This window comes from Mustelus asterias, chromosome 8, assembly GCF_964213995.1.
Source record: "Mustelus asterias chromosome 8, sMusAst1.hap1.1, whole genome shotgun sequence".
In the NCBI taxonomy this organism is placed as follows: Eukaryota; Metazoa; Chordata; class Chondrichthyes; order Carcharhiniformes; family Triakidae; genus Mustelus; species Mustelus asterias.
In genome coordinates, this window is record NC_135808.1 from 50,049,519 (window position 1) to 50,069,214 (window position 19,696).

The 19,696-nt window shown below is 44.2% G+C and overlaps 1 protein-coding gene across 1 annotated transcript in view; it reads left to right on the forward strand.

The window, feature by feature from the left end:
* LOC144497728 (rab GTPase-activating protein 1-like) overlaps positions 1-19,696 on the forward strand; it is a 421,278-nt gene that overhangs the window by 331,133 nt on the left and 70,449 nt on the right. The window lies entirely within an intron of this gene.

A 19,696-nucleotide genomic window follows, 5' to 3' on the forward strand; every position in this document is an offset into this window, starting at 1 on the left:
GACTTGGACAGGTTGGAAGAGTGGACAAAGAAGTAGCAGATGGAATACAATGTGGAAAAGTGTGAGGTTTTCCACTTTGGAAGGAGGAATGGATGGATAGACTATTTTCTAAATGGGAAAATGCTTAGGAAATCAGAAACACAAAGGGACTTGGGAGTCCTTGTTCAAGATTCTCTTAAGGTTAACGTGCAGGTTCAGTCGGCAATTAGGAAGGCAAATGCAATGTTAGCATTCATGTGGTGAGGGCTAGAATACAAGAGCAGGAATGTACTTCTGAGGCTGTAGAAGGCTCTGGTCAGACCCCATTTGGAGTATTGTGAGCAGCTTTGGGCCCCACATCTAAGGAAGGATGTGCTGGCCTTGGAAAGAGTCCAGAGGAGGTTCACAAGAATGATCACTGGAATGACGAGCTTGTCGTATGAGGAATGGTTGAGGACTCTGGATCTGTACTCGGTGGAGTTTAGAAGAAAGAGGGGGGGATATTATTGAAACTTACAGGATACTGCGAGGCCTGGATAGAGTGGACATGGAGAGGTTGTTTCCACTAGTAGGAAAAACTAGAATCAGAGGGCACAACCTCAGGCTAAAGGGACGATCCTTTAAAACAGAGATGAAGAGGAATTTCTTCACCCAGAGAGTGGTGAATCTGTGGAACTCTATGCTGCAGAAGGCTGTGGAGGCCAGGTCATTGAGTGTCTTTAAGAAAGAGATGGATAGGTTCTTGATTAATAAGGGGATCAGGGGTTAGGGGGAAAGGCAGGAGAATGAGGATGAGAAAAATATCAGCCATGATTGAATGACGTGATGGGCCAAGTGGCCTAATTCTGCTCCTATGTCTTATGGGGTTTAGGATGACTATAGAAAAAGGACAAATAGCAGTCCAGAATTACAATAATTAACTAGGAGAAAGCCAACTTCAAGGAGTAAGACTGGATTGAGACCGAATAAATTGGAGTCAAAGGTTGGGAGAGAAACGGTAGCTGAACAATCTTTAAAGAGATTCGGCACACTCAAAATATATTCCCTCGAAAGAGAAAGATAGGGCAAACGTATCCAGAACTCCCTGGATGATGAGATAGCACTTAAGATAAAGAAAAAAAAGTATGCTTTTGACAAGTGTCAGGAAGACAATAGAATAGAGAACCAGGCTGAATTTAGGAGGTTTAGAGGGCAAGTGAAAAAGCAAGTAAGAGAATTTTTTTTCAAGTATGAAAACAGACTGATAGCTAACATAGAAGGGAATCCCAAAGTATTCTCTTGGTATATAACTAGTAAAAGGGTGGTAAAAGAAGTAGGGCTGATAAGGGACCAAAAAGGGGATTTACACATGGAGGCTGGGGGCATGGCTGAGATAGAAACCATAGAAATGCTACAGTGCAGAAAGAGGCCATCTGGCCCATCGAGTCTGCACCGACCACAATCCCACCCAGGCCCTACTCCCACATCCCTACACATTTACCCGCTAATCCCTCTAACCTACGCATCTCAGGACACTAAGGGACAATTTTAGCACGGCCAATCAACCTAACCCGCACATCTTTGGATATTCAGTGAATATTTTGCATCTGTCTTTACCATGGAAGAGGCTGTTACCCAGGACATGATGAAAGAAGATGAAATTCAGGCACTTGAAGGGTTCAAAATTGATAAGGAGGTGCTATTGGGTAGGCTCTCAGTACTGAAAGTTGACAAGACATCGGGAGCGGATGAGATGCATCCAAGGATATTGAGGGAAGTGAGTGGAAATTGCAGAGCAACTGGCTATAATCTTCCAGTCTTCTCTGGACTCAGGGTGGTTTCAGAGGGCTGTGGAATTGCAAATGTTACATCCTTGTTCAAAAAAGAGTGTAAAAATAAGTCCAGCAACTACAGTTTACTTCAATAGCAGGTCGTCATCTAGAAACAATAACTTGGGACAAAATTAATAGTCACTGGGACAAATGCAACTTAAATAAGGAAAAACAATATGGATTAGTTGTGGGAAATTGTCTTTCTGGAGTTTTTTGAAGAGGTAACAGAGAGGGTTGATGAGAACAATTCAGTTGATGTGTATATGGACTTCCAAAACAGATTTGATGAAGTGCTGTATAAGTTATAGCTCATGGAATAAAAGGGACAGTAGTAACATGGAAATGCATTTAGCTGAATGAGGAAACAACGAGCCTCACAAGTAAGGCTTACGTTAACACTGCAATGAAGTTACAATGAAATTCCCCCAGTCCAGCACCTGTTCGGGTCAGTGCACCTAACCAACATGTCTTTCAGAATGTGGGAGGAAACCGGACCACCCAGAGGAAACCCACGCAGACACGGGGAGAACGTGCAGACTCTGCACAGACAGTGACCCAAGCCGGGAATTGAACCCGAGTCCCTGGCGCTGTGAAGCAACAGGGACAGAATTCCCACTCACCTGAAGAAGGGGCTTAGAGCTCCGAAAGCTTGTGTGGCTTTTGCTACCAAATAAACCTGTTGGACTTTAACCTGGTGTTGTTAAACTTCTTGCTGTGAAGCAGCAGTGCTCACCATTGTGCCGATTGAAGGATGGTTTATATTTCCCCAGGGGTCAGTGCTCTTCATGAAATATATTAATGACCTAGACATTGGTGGACAGGGAACAATTTTTAAATTTGCAGATGATGTGAAAGTTGTCAGCTTTGTAAACTATGAGGAGGACAGTATAGAACTTCAAATGGACACAGACAAATTCGTGGAATGGGTGGACAGGGGCTGGATAAAGTTCAATGTGGAGAAATATAAAGTGATTTATTTTGGTAGGAAGAACATGGAGAGACAATATAAAATAAAGGTTACAATTCTGTAGTGGGTGCAGGAGCAGAGGGACCTGGGTGCATATGTGCATAGATCACTGAAGGTAGCAGGACAGGTGGAGAACACTTAATAAAGCACAACATCCTGGGCTTTATTAATAGTCATGATGTGGAGATGCCGGCGTTGGACTGGGATAAACACAGTAAGAAGTTTAACAACACCAGGTTAAAGTCCAACAGGTTTATTTGGAAGCAAAAGCCACACAAGCTTTCGGAGCTCTAAGCCCCTTCTTCAGGTGAGTGGGAATTCTGTTCACAAACAGAGCTTATAAAGACACAGACTCAATTTACATGAATAATGGTTGGAATGCGAATACTTACAACTAATCAAGTCTTTAAGAATCAAAACAATGTGAGTGGAGAGAGCATCAAGACAGGTTAAAAAGATGTGTATTGTCTCCAGACAAGACAGCCAGTGAAACTCTGCAGGTCCACGCAACTGTGGGAGTTACAAATAGTGTGACATGAACCCAATATCCCGGTTGAGGCCGTCTTCGTGTGTGCGGAACTTGGCTATCAGTTTCTGCTCAGCGACTCTGCGCTGTCGTGTGTCGCGAAGGCCGCCTTGGAGAACGCTTACCTGAATATCAGAGGCCGAATGCCCGTGACCGCTGAAGTGCTCCCCAACAGGAAGAGAACAGTCTTGCCTGGTGATTGTCGAGCGGTGTTCATTCATCCGTTGTCGCAGCGTCTGCATAGTTTCCCCAATGTACCATGCCTCGGGACATCCTTTCTTGCAGCGTATCAGGTAGACAACGTTGGCCGAATTGCAAGAGTATGTACCGTGTACCTGGTGGATGGTGTTCTCACGTGAGATGATGGCATCTGTGTCGATGATCCGGCACGTCTTGCAGAGGTTGCTGTGGCAGGGTTGTGTGGTGTCATGGTCACTGTTCTCCTGAAGGCTGGGTAGTTTGCTGCGGACAATGGTCTGTTTGAGGTTGTGCGGTTGTTTGAAGGCAAGAAGTGGGGGTGTGGGGATGGCCATGGCGAGATGTTCGTCTTCATCAATGACATGTTGAGGGCATTCGGCCTCTGATATTCGGGTAAGCGTTCTCCAAGGCGGCCTTCGCGACACACGACAGCGCAGAGTCGCTGAGCAGAAACTGATAGCCAAGTTCCGCACACATGAGGACGGCCTCAACCGGGATATTGGGTTTATGTCACACTATTTGTAACTCCCACAGTTGCATGGACCTGCAGAGTTTCACTGGCTGTCTTGTCTGGAGACAATACACATCTTTTTAGCCTGTCTTGATGCTCTCTCCACTCACATTGTTTTGTTTCTTAAAGACTTGATTAGTTGTAAGTATTCGCATTCCAACCATTATTCATGTAAATTGAGTCTGTGTCTTTATAAGCTCTGTTTGTGAACAGAATTCCCACTCACCTGAAGAAGGGGCTTAGAGCTCCGAAAGCTTGTGTGGCTTTTGCTACCAAATAAACCTGTTGGACTTTAACCCGGTGTTGTTAAACTTCTTACTGTCTTTATTAATAGGACATAACCACAAAAGCAAGGAAGTTACGGTAAATTTATATAAAAGGCTGGTTTGGCCACATCACATTTCTACATCATCTGTCTGATTTATAGTCTGATAACTTAACAGAAAGTTTAAGTTTATCATAAGTTTATCTGTCTGATAACAACAGAAAGCAAAGTCCAAAGATGTGCGGGTTAGGTTGATTGGTCATGCTAAAATTGCCCCTTAGTGTCCTGAGATGCGTAGATTAGAGGGATTAGCGGGTAAAATATGTAGGGGTATGGGGGTAGGGCCTGGGTGGGATTGTGGTCGGTGCAGACCCGATGGGCCAAATGGCCTCTTTCTGCACTGTAGGGTTTCTATGATTTCTATGATTCAAAGAATGGGGGTAAATGGGTGTTTTTCTGGTTGGCGATCAGTGACTAGTGGTGTGCCTCAGGGATCAGTGTTGAGGCCGCAATTGTTTATGATTTACATAGATGATTTGGAGTTGGGGACCAAGTGTAGTGTGTCAAAATTCGCAGATGATACTAAGATGGGTGGAAGAGCAAAGTGTGCAGAGGACGCTGAAAGTCTGCAAAGGGATATAGATAATCTAAGTGAGTGGGCGAGGGTCTGGCAGATGGAGTACAATGTTGGTAAATGTGAGGTAGGAATAACAGCAAAATGGACTATTATTTAAATGGTAAAAAACTGCAGCATGCTGCTGTGCAGAGGGACCTGGGTGTCCTTGTGCAGGAATCTCAAGGAATTTCTTTGCAGGTGCGGCAGGTAATTAAGAAGGCAAATGGAATTTTGTCCTTCATTGTTAGAGGGATGGAGTTTAAAAACAGCGAGGTTATGTTGCAGCTGTATAAGGTGCTGGTGAGGCCACACCTGGAGTACTGTGTACAGCTTTGGCCTCCTTACTTGAGAAAGGATATACTGGCACTGGAAGGGGTGCAGAGGGGATTCACTAGGTTGATTCCGGAGTTGAGAGGGTTGGCTTATGAGGAGAGACTGAGTAGACTGGGGCTATACTCTTTGGAATTCAGAAGAATGAGGGGAGATCTTATAGAAACATATAAGATTATGAAGGGAATAGATAAGATGGAAGCAGGGATGTTGTTTCCACTGGCGGGTGAAACTAGAACTAGGGAGCATAGCCTCAAAATAAGGGGGAGCAGATTTAGGACTGAGTTGAGGAGGAACTTCTTTACACAAGGGGTTGTGAATTTATGGAATTCCCTGCCCAGTGAAGCAGTTGAGGCTACCTCATTGAATGTGTTTAAGGCAAGGATAGATAAATTTTTGAACAGTAAAGGAATTAAAGGTAACGGTGAGCGGGCAGGTAAGTGGAGCTGAGTCCACAAAAAGATCAGCCATGATCTTATTGAATGGCGGAGCAGGCTCGAGGGGCCAGATAGCCTACTCCTGCTCCTAGTTCTTATGTTCTTATGTTCTTATTATCACACTTGGTGCATTCACATTCATACGTGATTTCAAAGAAGAGATGGGACTTTACCCTGGCATTCAGGCCAATATTTATCAACATCACAAATCAGAGTATCTGATCTATATACTTTCCTGTTTGTGGGATCTTGCTGCGTTCAATCTGACTGCCGTTACTCCTACATTTCAACAGTGACTGCACTTTGAAAAGTACTTCATTGGCAGTAAAACATTTTGCGATGTTTCGTGGTCATGAATGGCCCTAAATAAATACAAGCCTTTTTTCACCATTTGAACCGGTGAATTCAAGACTTAAGTGTAATTCTATCGTAGGTGGGACTATGCCAGTTATCTGGAATGTGACATTGAAATTCATACCTTTCAGAGAATTTAACATACCGCTAACCTAATGAGGTAATTCAATCTGCTTCATAGATTAGAACCACTTACTTAGATATACTTTGCCTGAATTATCAAGGTCATACAATCTGACAGTTTTAAATGAAGGGGCCGCTCTTATTCCCATCAGAGCCATTTCTTATAGTCCAGTGTCCTGATCTCTGCCATCCTTCCTGATTACCTATCCTCGTTGTGGAACACTCTCTGTGCAAGGAAATTCCTGAGGTCTGTTTGGAACTTTCTCTTGTGACTGTGAACCATATGCTGCTGCTTAGATCAGTCTGAAAGAATTGGCCTGGAACACTTCCTGTATTCTGCAGATATTTTCTATAACTCTTTTAGATCTCCTGTCAGACATTCTTTTTAACTCAGTAGAGCCTAGCTACATAATTCATCAACCCTTGCCTCAAAAAACTCAAGCAAGTTAGTTAAACAACCGTCTTTCCTTAATGAATCCACATTGGTCCAGTTGACTGGCCTGTGGTTGCTGGGTTTATCCTTACATTGTCTTTTGAACAAGTCTATCTAAGGAGGATTGGAAGATTATGGCCAGTGCCCCTGTCCTTACCTTCCTCCTGCATCACTTTTCTTGTGAGTGTTTCTGGCAAGACCCCTGAGTGTCTCACTCGGATATTTCAGAGGGCAGTTAAGAGTCAACCACATTGCTGTGGCTTTGGGGTCACATGTAGGCCAGACCGGGTAAGGACAGCAGATTTCCTTCCCTAAAGGGCAGCACAGGGCAACAGTGGTTAGCACTGCTGTCTCATAGCCTCAACGTCCCAGGTTCAATTCCAGCCTCGGGTGACTGTGTGGAGTTTGCACATTCTCCCCGTGTCTGCGTGGGTTTCCTCCGGGTGCTCTGGTTTCCTCCCACAGTCCAAAGATATGCAGGTTAGGTTGATTGACCATGCTAAATTGCCCCTTAGTGTCAGGGGGACTAGCAAGGTAAATAAGTGGGGTTGCGAGGAGAGGGCCTGCTGGGATTGTTGTCAGTGCAGATTCGATGGGCCAAATGGTCTCTTTCTGCACTATAGGGATTCTATGATTCTAGTGAACCAAATGGGTTTTTATAACAATTGATGACAGTTTCATGATTTTAATTCCAGCTTTATTGTTTGCCATGGTGGGATTTGAACCCATGTCCCCAGTGCATTAGCCTGGGCTTCTGGATTACTAGTCTAGTGACATTACCAGTGCACAACTATCTCACCCTACCTTATCTGATCCTGGTGACTTATCAGTTTTAAGTACTGCCAGCCTTTGTAAGCTTATCTTGTAATATAAAGTTGGATTCTGCAGTATTAATCTCTCTCAATCTTTCCGCACCCTGATGGTGCATAGGTCAGACTTATGCCCGTTTCTGTAACAAATTATTCCTGGAACAGGTCACCAGTCTGTCGTCAGGGTTTATAGCTTGAAGGGCTTTACACCACATCAAGCACAGCCTCACTCACACACACAAAATAAAGGGTACAATTTTAAAGGCAGAGGGACCTGGATGTAAATGTGTATAAATCATTGAAGGTGGCAGAACAGGTTGGGATAGTGGTTAATAAGGAGTAGGGGATCCTGGGTTTCATAAATAGAGGCATAGAGCTCTAAAGCATGTGAGGAAATTTTATAAACCATTGGTTCAGCCTCAACTGGAGTATCATGTCCAATTCTGGACATTGTACTTTAGGAAGAATGTAAAAGCTTTAGGGAGGTATAGAAAAGATTCATAAGAATGATTCTCCATTAGAGACTTTAGGTGTGAGGATAGATTGGGGTTGTTCTCCATGGAAAAAGGTTGAGAGGAGATTTGATAGAGTTGTTCAAAATCATGTGCTTTCTGGGCAGATTTTTTAATGGGATGTGGGCGTCACTGGCTGGGCGAGCATTTATTGCCCATCCCTAACTGCCCTCCATTTCAAAAAGTATTTGAGAGTCAGCCACATTGCTGTGAGTCTGGAGTCACATGTAGGCCAGATCAAGTAAGGATGGCAGATTTCTTTCCCTAAAAGAGTTAAGTGAACCAGATGGGTATTTATGACAATTGTTTCATGGTCATCATTAGACTTTTAGTTACATGTATTTTATTGAATTCAAATTTCACCATCTGCTGTCATGGGATTTGAACCCGGGTCCCCAGAGCATTACCCTGGGTCTCTGGATTGCCAATCCAGTGATAAACCATTATGCCACTTCCTCCCCAGGTATTATAGACAAAAAGAAAGTGTTCCCATTGGTGGGAGGGTTGAGAGCCAGAGGACACTGATTTAATGTGATTGGCAAAAGAACCAGAGGCACCATGAGGAAAAATGTTTTGACGCAGTGTTTGTGTTCTGGAATGTGCTGCCTGGGCGTGTGGTGATGGAAGATTCAATTGTGGCTTTCAAAATGTCTATGTGGAAAAGACAGGGGGGTGGGGCTAGCTGAGTTACTCTCAGAGAGAGCCAGATTATCTGAACAGCCTCCTCCTGTTCTGTAAGCATTGCATGATTCTTCTGTGAATTTTACAGAGTTTAGTCTTAGGGGAAATAATCGGAATGGAAGCAATAACATTTTCATTTATTTATTTGCTGCACCTTGTATTTAAATTCTAGCTGTTTAGTATTAAGAGGTGTTTAAGCTTGTTTACCTGATTCTTTTAACTATAGGCTGGTTTAAACTGGCATTGAGTTAATTGAATAAATAGATGGTGTGGCTTTGCCATAAACAGGAGGTGTGAGCGGCTGTTCTCTGATTGGCTGTGTGTTTCATCCTCTGGCTAACCAACTATTGTGTAAATGAATAAGTATCAGTGTGATCTGAGCAGTGAGCTCCTTGGGAGTGTGAAAGCCGACAAGTGTGTGGAGTTTGCGTTCGCCGGGAAGTGCAATTGGAAATTTTTCTGTAATACCTGCTTGAAGTAAGTAACCTGTGTTTGGCTCTTCAAAGTTTAGAGAATCGATTGACTACAATTTGAATTGTAGGGCAGGGAATCCTGCTGATGTGGTTTGTTTATATATCTAACTCCATCATGAATTGTCAATGTATTCAGGACAGCACTGTTATACTAAGTATCAGGAAATGTGAGTCTCCGTAGCTACGCTTCTCTGTTTTCAGAGAGGATGAGGAGGTTCTGTCACATGTTCAGAACAAGAGCAGGTGAGACTATTCATGGGGACAGTATTGGGGATGGGAGAGGCGGGCATGAAGTTACCCAGGTTACTGGAGATGACCATTACACACTGGGCAGGAATTAGGTATCTTACAGTAACAACTCAAAGGCCTTGACCTGAACAACCTTTTGCACTGCAGAGATTCCATTCTGTAGGGATTTTATGCTTCTAAGAGTCCAAGACTGGGAATCGTGTGGAACATTGTCTATTTTATTGTTAGGATGAATGGCATCATTGGAATAGCTGAATGCAAAGTGGAAGGGAAAATGTGCAAAAGATAGTCATTATAGGAATTTGTTTTGTTCAATTGCCATTTCAGGAGCCAGTTAAGAGTCAACCACATTGCTGTGGGTCTGGAATCAAATGTAGGCCAGACCAGGTAAGGACATTGGTGAAGCAGATGGGTTTTTATGACAATGGTTTCATGGTCAAGGACTTTTTAATTCCAGATTTCTTTTTAAATTCAATTCAAATTTCACCGTCTGCAGTGGTGGGATTTGAACCCAGGCCCCCAGAGAATTCCTCTAGGTCTCTGGATTTACTAGTCCAGTAACAATACTACTATGCCCTTGCCTCCACAGGACTCAATGTTAACTCTGCTTTCTCTCCTTCTGGATGTTGCCACACCTACTGAGTTTTCCAATATTTCCTGTTCTGGTTTCAGATTCCAGCGTCCACAGTATTTTGCTTATATTTTTGGAATAGAGTTGGTTAGAATTGACAGGGTTTGAGAAAAATAGGGAGGTGATGTTTGACACAGGGGTCAAAGGCTTGAATGGGATATTGATAATTGTTTTGTTTTAAATCCCACGTATGAGAGCAATCCATGAACTTAAAGGACCATTAACAAAGATTTAACATGCCTGTGTGTTGCTTGTAGCAGGGAAGGTTTGCAAATCGTTTATCCCAGAGATCAGTACCCAGTTCACTTTGAGTTGCTACATGCAACCTCATGCGAGAGTAAATAAATAATACATTTGTGCCAAATATTGTCTCCGTTACAATTTAGAGAGCTGTGCAAAGCTGTGGACACCCCTTGATAAAGAGTTAGCAATTTAAAATAATCGCTGCAAGAGTGCAAAATCTTTTTGGTCTTATTATTGCACGGAGTGGTAGAACTAGAGGACATTGCATCTTTAATGGATACAGGGGAAAATATTTGCAGCACAGGACAATACAGGACTTTGGTATGGGAAGGATTAGTTTTGGATTCATCCAACAAAGGATGAGCACATAAGATCTCCAATCATCTCCCAGGTGCCTCCATTTCCCAGCCTCAGTCTTGGCTTGTGGCTCAGACCTTTGACACTATCCATCAGCCTCACAGATCCTCTCTGTCTGCACCACCTCTGATGCCTCAGTGACTAGAGGGCGAGGTGCACTGTATCCACAGCTCTGTGCAGTTTAGTCACCTCCCTCTTGTGTGCTTCAACATTCCATTATTGTTGATCGCTGCTCAGTGTTGTTTGGACATGTTCATCATCAAACCTAATCAGCCCGATTAATTTGTTTCAGCTTCATTCTTCAGTGTCATTTTTGGAGGTGGCATGTTGCATGCTCCCCCCACATGTGCAGTGTTTTACATTCCACCTTGTGCAAGTGGAAAGCAAGATGATGAAATTTAAGACCTTGCCCAACTCTGAACTGCCTCCTTTGATTCTCTTGATTTTTATATGCAGATTGGAAGTATCCACCTAGTTTTTGAATCCAAGACATTTCTACAAAATTAGAGTCATGAATGCTCCTATCACAAAGTTGTTGAGGCACACTGTGTGGTTTCCCCCTCTGCCTTGCCTCTCCCCCCTCCCCCCCCCCCCCCCCCCCCCCGCCCGCCCCCCCCCACTCCATTTAGTCACATTGGTTTGTATCCTTCAACTAATTTCTCATCATTGTCGAGATGTACCCGGAATCCCCACGGCTTTGACTTTAATTGCCTTTTAGAAGTTGAGTTCACCATGGTACTGGGGTTCCCACAACCCACTTGTGTGGTCACTTCCTGGATGAAAGGAGTTGACCAGGTCGGATTTTCTTCCTCCTGAATTCATGCAGCCAAACCAGAGAGACACAATGGCCAGAATCTTACCTTCCCTCCTGCCATGGGAATTGTAGTGGGCGAGAGACAGAGCATTGGAAAGGCCCATTGAACTTTGGCGGGATTTTACGGTTTTGGGACAAGCGAGGCTGTAAAATCCTGCCCCATGTGTCTTAATCCTGATTAATCATTCCATCTACAATTGAAGAAGGACTAATGAGTCTACGGTTACCTATGTCTGTTGTGCCACCACTTTTTCTAAACGTGGGCGCCATGCTAACTTGTTCCCTGGACAAATATTTTGGAAGCATTATCCACATGTCTTTGTTTATTTGGTTTGCCCTAAAAAGAGGTCAACTCTATGCTCTTCCAACTCTGTCCTCTTGTCCATTCCCCAGTCCCTTCACGTCACTGTCATGTCATTAAGGCCTTCAGCACTAAATATCCACCCTTAGCCTCTCCACTTCTCTCCTTCTGAAATGTAGCTTAAAACCTAACTCTTTGATTCTGATTCCATGTCCTAGTGTCTCCTTAGAGTCATTAACACACAGAAGGCCATTTGGTCTATCGACCCATGTTGGAACTCTGTAGAACCATCTAGTCAGTCCCATTCCCCTGCCGAAATTGCATAACCCTGGTAAACTCATCTATACCTTCTCAAGGTTAGATCACATTGGATTAAGGGTAACTTATTAGCTTGGATAGGTGACTGGCTGATGGGCAGAAGACAGAGAGTCGGGATAAATGTTTTTTTTTCTCTGGATGGCAGAAAGTAACTAGTGGGGTGCCACAGGGTTCAGTCTTTGGGCCCCAGCTATTTACAATCTATACTAACGTGTTGGATACAGGGATAGAAGGCTCTATAGCCAAATTTGCAGATGACACAAAAATAGGCGGGACAGTAAGGTGCACTGAGGAAATAAGAGCCTTGCAAATAGATAGGCTAGGAGAGTGGGCCAAAATTGACAGATGGACTTTAACGTGGATAAGTGTGAGGTCATGCATTTTGGTTGGAAAAATGGGAAGGCGACTTATTATGTAAATGGGGAGAGACTTCGGGGTGCTCCAGTGCAGAGGGATCTGGGTGTCCTTGTCCATGATTCACAGAAAATTAGCATGCAGGTACAGCAGATAATAAAGAAAGCGAATGGAATGTTGGCATTTATAGCTAAAGGAATAGAATATAAAGGTAAGGAAGTATTGTTGCAACTCTACAAGGCATTGGTGAGGCCGCACCTGGAGTATTGTGCACAGTTTTGGTCCTCTTATTTGAGGAAAGATGTAGTGGCATTGGAGGCAGTTCAGAGGAGGTTCACTGGATTGACTCCAGAGATGAGGGGTTTGTCGTATGAAGCGAGATTGAACTGTTTAGGCCTATACTCTCTGGAGTTTAGAAGAATGAGGGGAGATCAAATTGAGGTACGCAAGATGATAAAAGGGATGGATCAAGTAGATGTGGAGCGGATGCTTCCTCTTGTGGGGCATTCTAGGAAGAGAGGTCATAGGCTTAGGTAAGGGGTAGCAAATTTAAAACAGAGTTGAGAGAAACTACTTCCAGAGGTTTGAGTCTGTGGAATTCGCTACCCCAAAGTGCGATGGATGCTGGGACAGTGAGTAAATTTAAGGAGGAGTTAGACAGATTTTTAATTGGTAATGGGTTGAAGGGTTATGGGGAGAAGGCAGGAAAATGGGGATGAGGAGCATATCAGCCATGATCGAATGGCAGAGAAGACCTGAGGGCCAAATGACCTAATTCTGCTCCTTTATCTCATGAACTAAGGATCTTTATATCTTCCTTAAATATAGTGACCATAACTGGGATGCAATACTCCAGCTAAGCAGCGCTACGTAAGGATGCATCTGACTGAGTATCAATTTTTTCTGCAAGTGCTCCCGTAGGAGAAGAGTGGGGTCCATGAAACTGTACTCCAGTGAGAGTCAGCAGAGGAGGGCAGAACACTAAGAGAAGCTAAGGGACCTGGTTCTGTATTGGTGACAGTAATACAATTAATAATGTACCTGCACCAAGTAACCTAGTTCTTTTCAACCTCTGGTCGGAATGTCAGTGAGAGCAGTGTGCTGGCTCTGCTATCCCTACCTTGTACCTGGTGATTCTATTTCTGGAAGCGTGTTGATCAATGATAGAAAGCACAGGATCTGAAAGTCTGTTTGCCGTACTTCATAGAATTGGGATCAATAGTGTGAAACCAACTAATGTTATTTCCTTGTCCAGCAGTTTCGGAGGTCATGATTCAGTGAGAAAATTCAATCTGTCTAATGCAGTGGGCGCATGTCTCCCTCCAGTGGATTTCTTGGGAATGTTCTTTGCACCTGTGTAGTTCAATTTCTTGAACCTTCAGCACTCAACCTGCTGATTCCAGAGATGAGGGGTTTGTCGTATGAAGAGAGATTGAACTGTTTAGGCCTATACTCTCTGGAATTTAGAAGAATGAGGGGAGATCAAATTGAGGTACGCAAGATGATAAAAGGGATGGCAGTGTTACCCACTGAACCAAGGCTGCCACCTAATTTTTTAAAACATTTTTTTACAGTACAGCAGGAGGCCATTCGACCAATCGAGTCTGTACTGATCACATCCCACCCAGGACCTATTCCCGTAACCCTACACATTTACCCAGCTAATCCCCCTGATACTAGGGTCAATTTAGCATGGCTAATCAACCTAACCCGCACATCTTTAGACTGTGGGAGGAGACCGGAGCACCCGGAGGAAACCCACGCAGATACAGGGAGAAAGTGCAGACTCCACACAGACCGTGACCCGAGTCCAGAATTGAAACTGGATCCCTGGTGCTGTGAGACAGCAGTGCTTGTCACTGTGTCGCTGTGACCTCTTCTGGAGCCAATTCAATTCACTCGATGTGATATCAAGAAATGACTGAAGGCACTGAAAACTGTAAAAGCTATATGAAAATATTCCAGCAATAATATTGAAGACTTTACCTCAGAACCTGCCGCTCCCCCAGCCGAGCTGTTCCAGTATAGCTACAACTCTGACACCTACCCAGCTATGTGAAAAATTTCCCAGATATGTCCTGTGCACAAGAAACAGGACAAATCCAACTCAGCCAATTACCATCCCATCAGTCTACACTCGATCATCAGTAAAATCATAGAATCCTACAGTGCAGAAGGAGGCCATTTGGCCCATCAAGTCTGCAGCAACCACAACCCTATCCTCATAACTCCATGCATTTACCCTAACTAGTCCCCCTGACACTGAGGCAATTTAGCATGGCCATCCCACCTAACCTGCACATCTTTGGACTGTGGGAGGAGACCTGAGCACCCAGAGGAAACTCGCGCAGATACAGGGAGAATGTGCAAACTCCACACAGTGACCCAAGCGGGAATCGAACCCGGGTCCCTGGCGCTGTGAGGCAGCAATGCTAGCCACCGTGCCGCCCTAATGATGGAAGAGCTCATCAACAGTTCTATCAAGTGGCACTTACTCAGCAATAACCTGCTCACTGACACTCAATTTAGGTTGTGCCAGGGTCACTCAGCTCCTGAGCTCATTAAAGCCTTGGTTCAAATGTGGACAAAAGAGCTGAGCTCCAGAGGTGAGGTGAGAGTGACTTCAGTTGACATGCAGGGCAGTATTTGACCGAATGTGGAATCAAGGAGCCCTATCCAAACGAGTCAGTGGGAATTGGGGAAAAACTACACTGGTTGGAGTCATACCCAGCATAAAGGAAGATGGTTGTGGTGGTTGGAGGTCAACCCTCTTAGTCCAGGACATCACTGCAGGAGTTCCTCAGGGTAGTGTCCTCGTCCCAACCATCTTCAACTGATTCATCAGTGGCCGTCCATCATGAGGTCTGAAGTTGCGATGTGTAGTCATCAGCAAACAATGTTCAGCACCATTCACAACTCCTTGGATATTAAAGCAGTCTGTCGAAATGCAGAAAGGTCTGGGCCGATAAGTGGCAAGTACAATTTGCGCCACACAAATGCAGGCAATGACAATCTCTTACAAGAGAGGTTTCTTGACATTCAATGCCATTACCATCACTGAATCCCCCACTATTAACATCCTAGGAGGTTATCATTGACCAGAAACTGAATTGGACTAGCCATATAAATACTGTGCAACAAGAGTAGACCAATGGTTAGGAATACTGTGGCCCGTAACTCGCCACCTGACTCTCCAAAGCCTGTTCGCCATCTACAAGGCACCAGTCAGGAGTGCAGTGGAATACTCTCCACTTGCCTGGATGAGTGCAGCTCCAAGAAACTCAACACCATCCAGGACCATCCAGCAACGTAATGCCATTTTTGACCTTTGTAAATAAGTATCTTGGCCCTGTCGATGGATTTGTTAGTCAGCCAAAGTTGTTGGCTGCCTTTCCAATGCGTCTGCTGAGCTGCTCATCATGAGACAGGTTGTCTGTCCCTGTAGGTCCAAGGTAGAAGAATCTGCTGACTGCTTTCAAGGGTGCGTCTGATCATCGGTGGACACACAACACCCTATGCCATTATTTCAGTTCTCTTGACAATGATGGTGCGGGAGAGCATTACACAAGCATGCAACAGATGATCCATGAATTCTTGGAACTGATCATCTATCTGGGCAACTATTTCAAGGAACAATCTAAAATGGAACGTCAAAATTGGAAGAAGGGTAACTTCATTAGGATGCGAGGGGATCTAGCCGCGGAAATCGAATCGGAGACTGACGGGAAAAACTATAATGAAAGAATGGGGTAATCTGTAAGGTGGAGATGTTTCAGTTAGATGCTGGGACATTCCAACAAGGGTTGAAGGTAGGGGAACCAAACCTAGGTCTCATTGGATGATAGTGATGTGACAAAAAGCATTGTATTATGCGTGTCAGGTGAATTCTTCAGGTGAGAACCAGGCCAAATATAATGGGTTGAGAAGGAAAGTAAGTCTGGCAAAGAGAGATCATGAGAATAGGATGGCAATAAAAAAAAAGGACCCAAAAATCATCATCTGGCAGGTAAATAGTAAGCTGGTAGCGTAAGAGGGATGTGTCCTGTAGGGATAAAGTTACAGAGAAGGTTGGTGGAGGGAATGTGATGGATGTTGTCTATATGCATTTGTAAGAAAATGTTTGACAAAGTACCACTTAAAAAGCTGGTAAACATAATTGAGACTGGTTCAGGAGGAAGATCAGGGTCAGCATGGATAAAAACTTGGTTTACGGACAGAAGGCAGTGAGTTGTGGTAAATGGTTATTTTTTCCATGAGCACAACACCATTTGGCCCATCAAGCTTGCTCTGCCATTCAATACAATCATGGCTGACCTTGGGCTTCAACATTTTCCTGCCCACACCGCAAATTCCTTAAGAGACCGAAAATCTGTCTATCCCAACCTCAAATATATCCAACGATGGAATATCCACATCTCTCTGGGGTAGAGAATTCCAAAGATTCTACTGTCAAGACCAAACTAAGTAACTTCACACTTCTCCACATTATACTCCACCTGTCATCTTGTGGACCATCACTTAACCGATCTATATCTCTTCGTAGATTCTTCGTGTCCTCCCACCTAGCTTGGTATCATCAGAAAATATACATACATTACTCATTATTTGCCAAATGGGGCAGCAGATGAAATACAATACAGAGAAGTGTGGAGTAATGCATTTTGTAGAAGGGATAAGAAGAGGCAATATAGACTGAATGGCACGGCTCTAAATAATATGCAGGAACAGAGGGAGCTGGAGGCTCACAAGGATGAGTGCACACAGGTTTACGGTTTTGAGCAAGTGTTAGAGGGGGGGGGGGGGAGGGGGGGGGGGCGAATGAGAACTCCTATACATAGTAAGTGGTAATGATCAGGAACCCGTTGTCTACGAGGGTGATGGAAGTGAAAATGATGAATGATTTGAAATACAAATTAGATGGGCATTTTGAGGAAGTAAACTACAGGGATAGAGCTGGGGAATAGGGCTGACTGGTTTGGACTACAGAGAGATGATAGACGATAGACTAAATGTCGTTCCATCCTGACACCACTCTGACTTGGAAATATATCGCTGTTCCTTCACTCTTGCTGGGTTTAAGTCCTGGAAATCTCTAATGGCATTATGGGTGTACCTACACCACATTGACTACCGTGGTTCAAGAAGGCAGCTCACCACCACCTTCTCAAGGACAATTCGGAGTGGGCAATAAATGCTGGGCTAGCAAGCAAATCTCCCATAAACATTGTGCGATCAACTGGAGGAAACCAAAGGATTGCAGCTGTTGAGAGCAGGAATCAATTGATTTCAGACTACACAGATGCTAATATTAGCCACAGCAGAGTTTTAATGAAGAACAAGAGGCCCTTCAGCCCTCCAAGTCTCTGCCGATCATGATGTCCTAACTAAACTAACAAACTTTCTGCCCTTACTTGGTTTGTATCCCTCTATTTCCCCGCCCGATTCATGTACCCATCCAGATGCCTCTTGAATGTTGCTAATGTGCCTGCTTCCACCACCACCTCTGGCAACGCGTTCCAGGCACTCACCACTTTCTGCGTGAAAACCTTCCCCCACACATCTCCCTTAAACTTTCCCCCTCTCATCTTGAACCTGTGCCCCATGTAATTGACACTTCCATCCCAGGAAAAAGCCTCTGACTATCCACCCTGTCTATGCCTCTCATAATTTTGAAAACCTTTGTCAGGTCCCCCCCTCAGCCTCCGTCTTTCCAGTGAAAACAATACTAGTTTATTCAACCTCTCCTCATAGCCAACATCCTGGTGAATCTTCATTGCACTCCAAAGTTTCCACATCCTTCTGGTAATGCAGTAACCAGAATTGCGCACAATTCTCAAAATGCGGCCTAACCAAGGTTTTATATAGCTGCAACATGATTTCCCAACTCTTGTACTCAGTGCCCCGATTTATGAAGACAAGTATGCCATATGTCTTCGTAATCACCTTGGTGACCTGTGTTGCCACTTTTTTGGGGAACTGTGGACCTGCACATCCAGATTCCTCTATGTTAATGTTCCTAAGAGTTCTGCCATTTACAGTATAACTCGCACCTTAATTTGATCCTCCAAAATGCATCACCTCACATTTTGTCCGGATTAAACTCAATCTGCCATTTCTGTGCCCAAGTCTCCAATCTATCTATATCCTGTTGTATCCTCTGACAATCCCCGGCACTGTCAGAACTCCACCAATCTTCGTGTCATACACAAGCTTACTAATCAGACCCCACATTTTCCTCCAGATCCTTTATATATAAACAACAGAGGTCCCAGCACTGATCCCTGTGGAACACTACTAGCTGCAGATCTCCATTCTAAAAAACGCCCTTCCACCGCTACTCTGTCTTCTATAACCAAGTTTCTATAACCAAGCCAGTTCTGTATCCATCTAGCCAGCCCATCCTGAATCCCATGGGATTTTCATTTTTATACCAGTCTGCCATGTGGGACCTTGTCAAATGCCTTATTACGGTCTGTATAAATTACATCCACTGTCCTTCCCTGATCAACTATCTTTGAGTTTTTTGAAGAGGTGACAGTCGAGTTGGTCAGACATGACCTCCCCACTACAAAACCATGCTGCTTATCCATTACTAGTCCATTTTCTTCCAAATGTGCATATATCCTGTCCCTCAGTATCTTCTCCAAAAGCTTCCCCACCACTGACATCAGGCCCACTGGCCTATAATTTCCTGCATTATCCCTGCTTCCTTTCTTAAACAAAGGCACAACATTGGCTATTCTCCAGTCGTGTGGAACCTAGCCTATGGTCGAAGAGGATGTGAAGATATCTGTTAAGGCCCCAGCTATTTCTTCCCTTGCCTCCCACAGTAACCTGCGATAGATCCCATCTGGCCCCGGGGACTTGTCTACCTTAATGCAGTTTAGGATACTCATTGGTTCCTCCTTTGATATATTGACAGTCTCTAGAGCGTTCATACACCTATCCCTGACCTCAACATCTGTCATGTCCTTCTCCTTGGTGAATACCGATACAAAGTATGGATCTCATCCACTTCCTGTGGCTGCAAGCATAACTTCCCTCCATTGTCCTTGAGTGGGCCTACTCTTTTTCTTGCCACCCTCTTGCCCCTTTTAACCACAGTAACAAAATCCATTCTGTTCTTTAGCCCTGTGCAATGAAAGTTCCTGGTATTGCACCGATCGGTCAATTGTTGCATGAATTGTGCTATTCGAACAGTTTAGAGAATTATCGCGTGCGTATGATTATATTTTTTAAAATGACAGAATACATTTTTTGGATGGCACATATTGAGTGGCAGAATCTCACCTGCTGGAGACAGAGTCTATGTGTAGCCAAAAATGGACTGGAAATGAACGCATTTTATTCTCCGATCACCCAACACAGTGGTTATCAGTAGGGATTGAGGTAAACTGCCAGCAC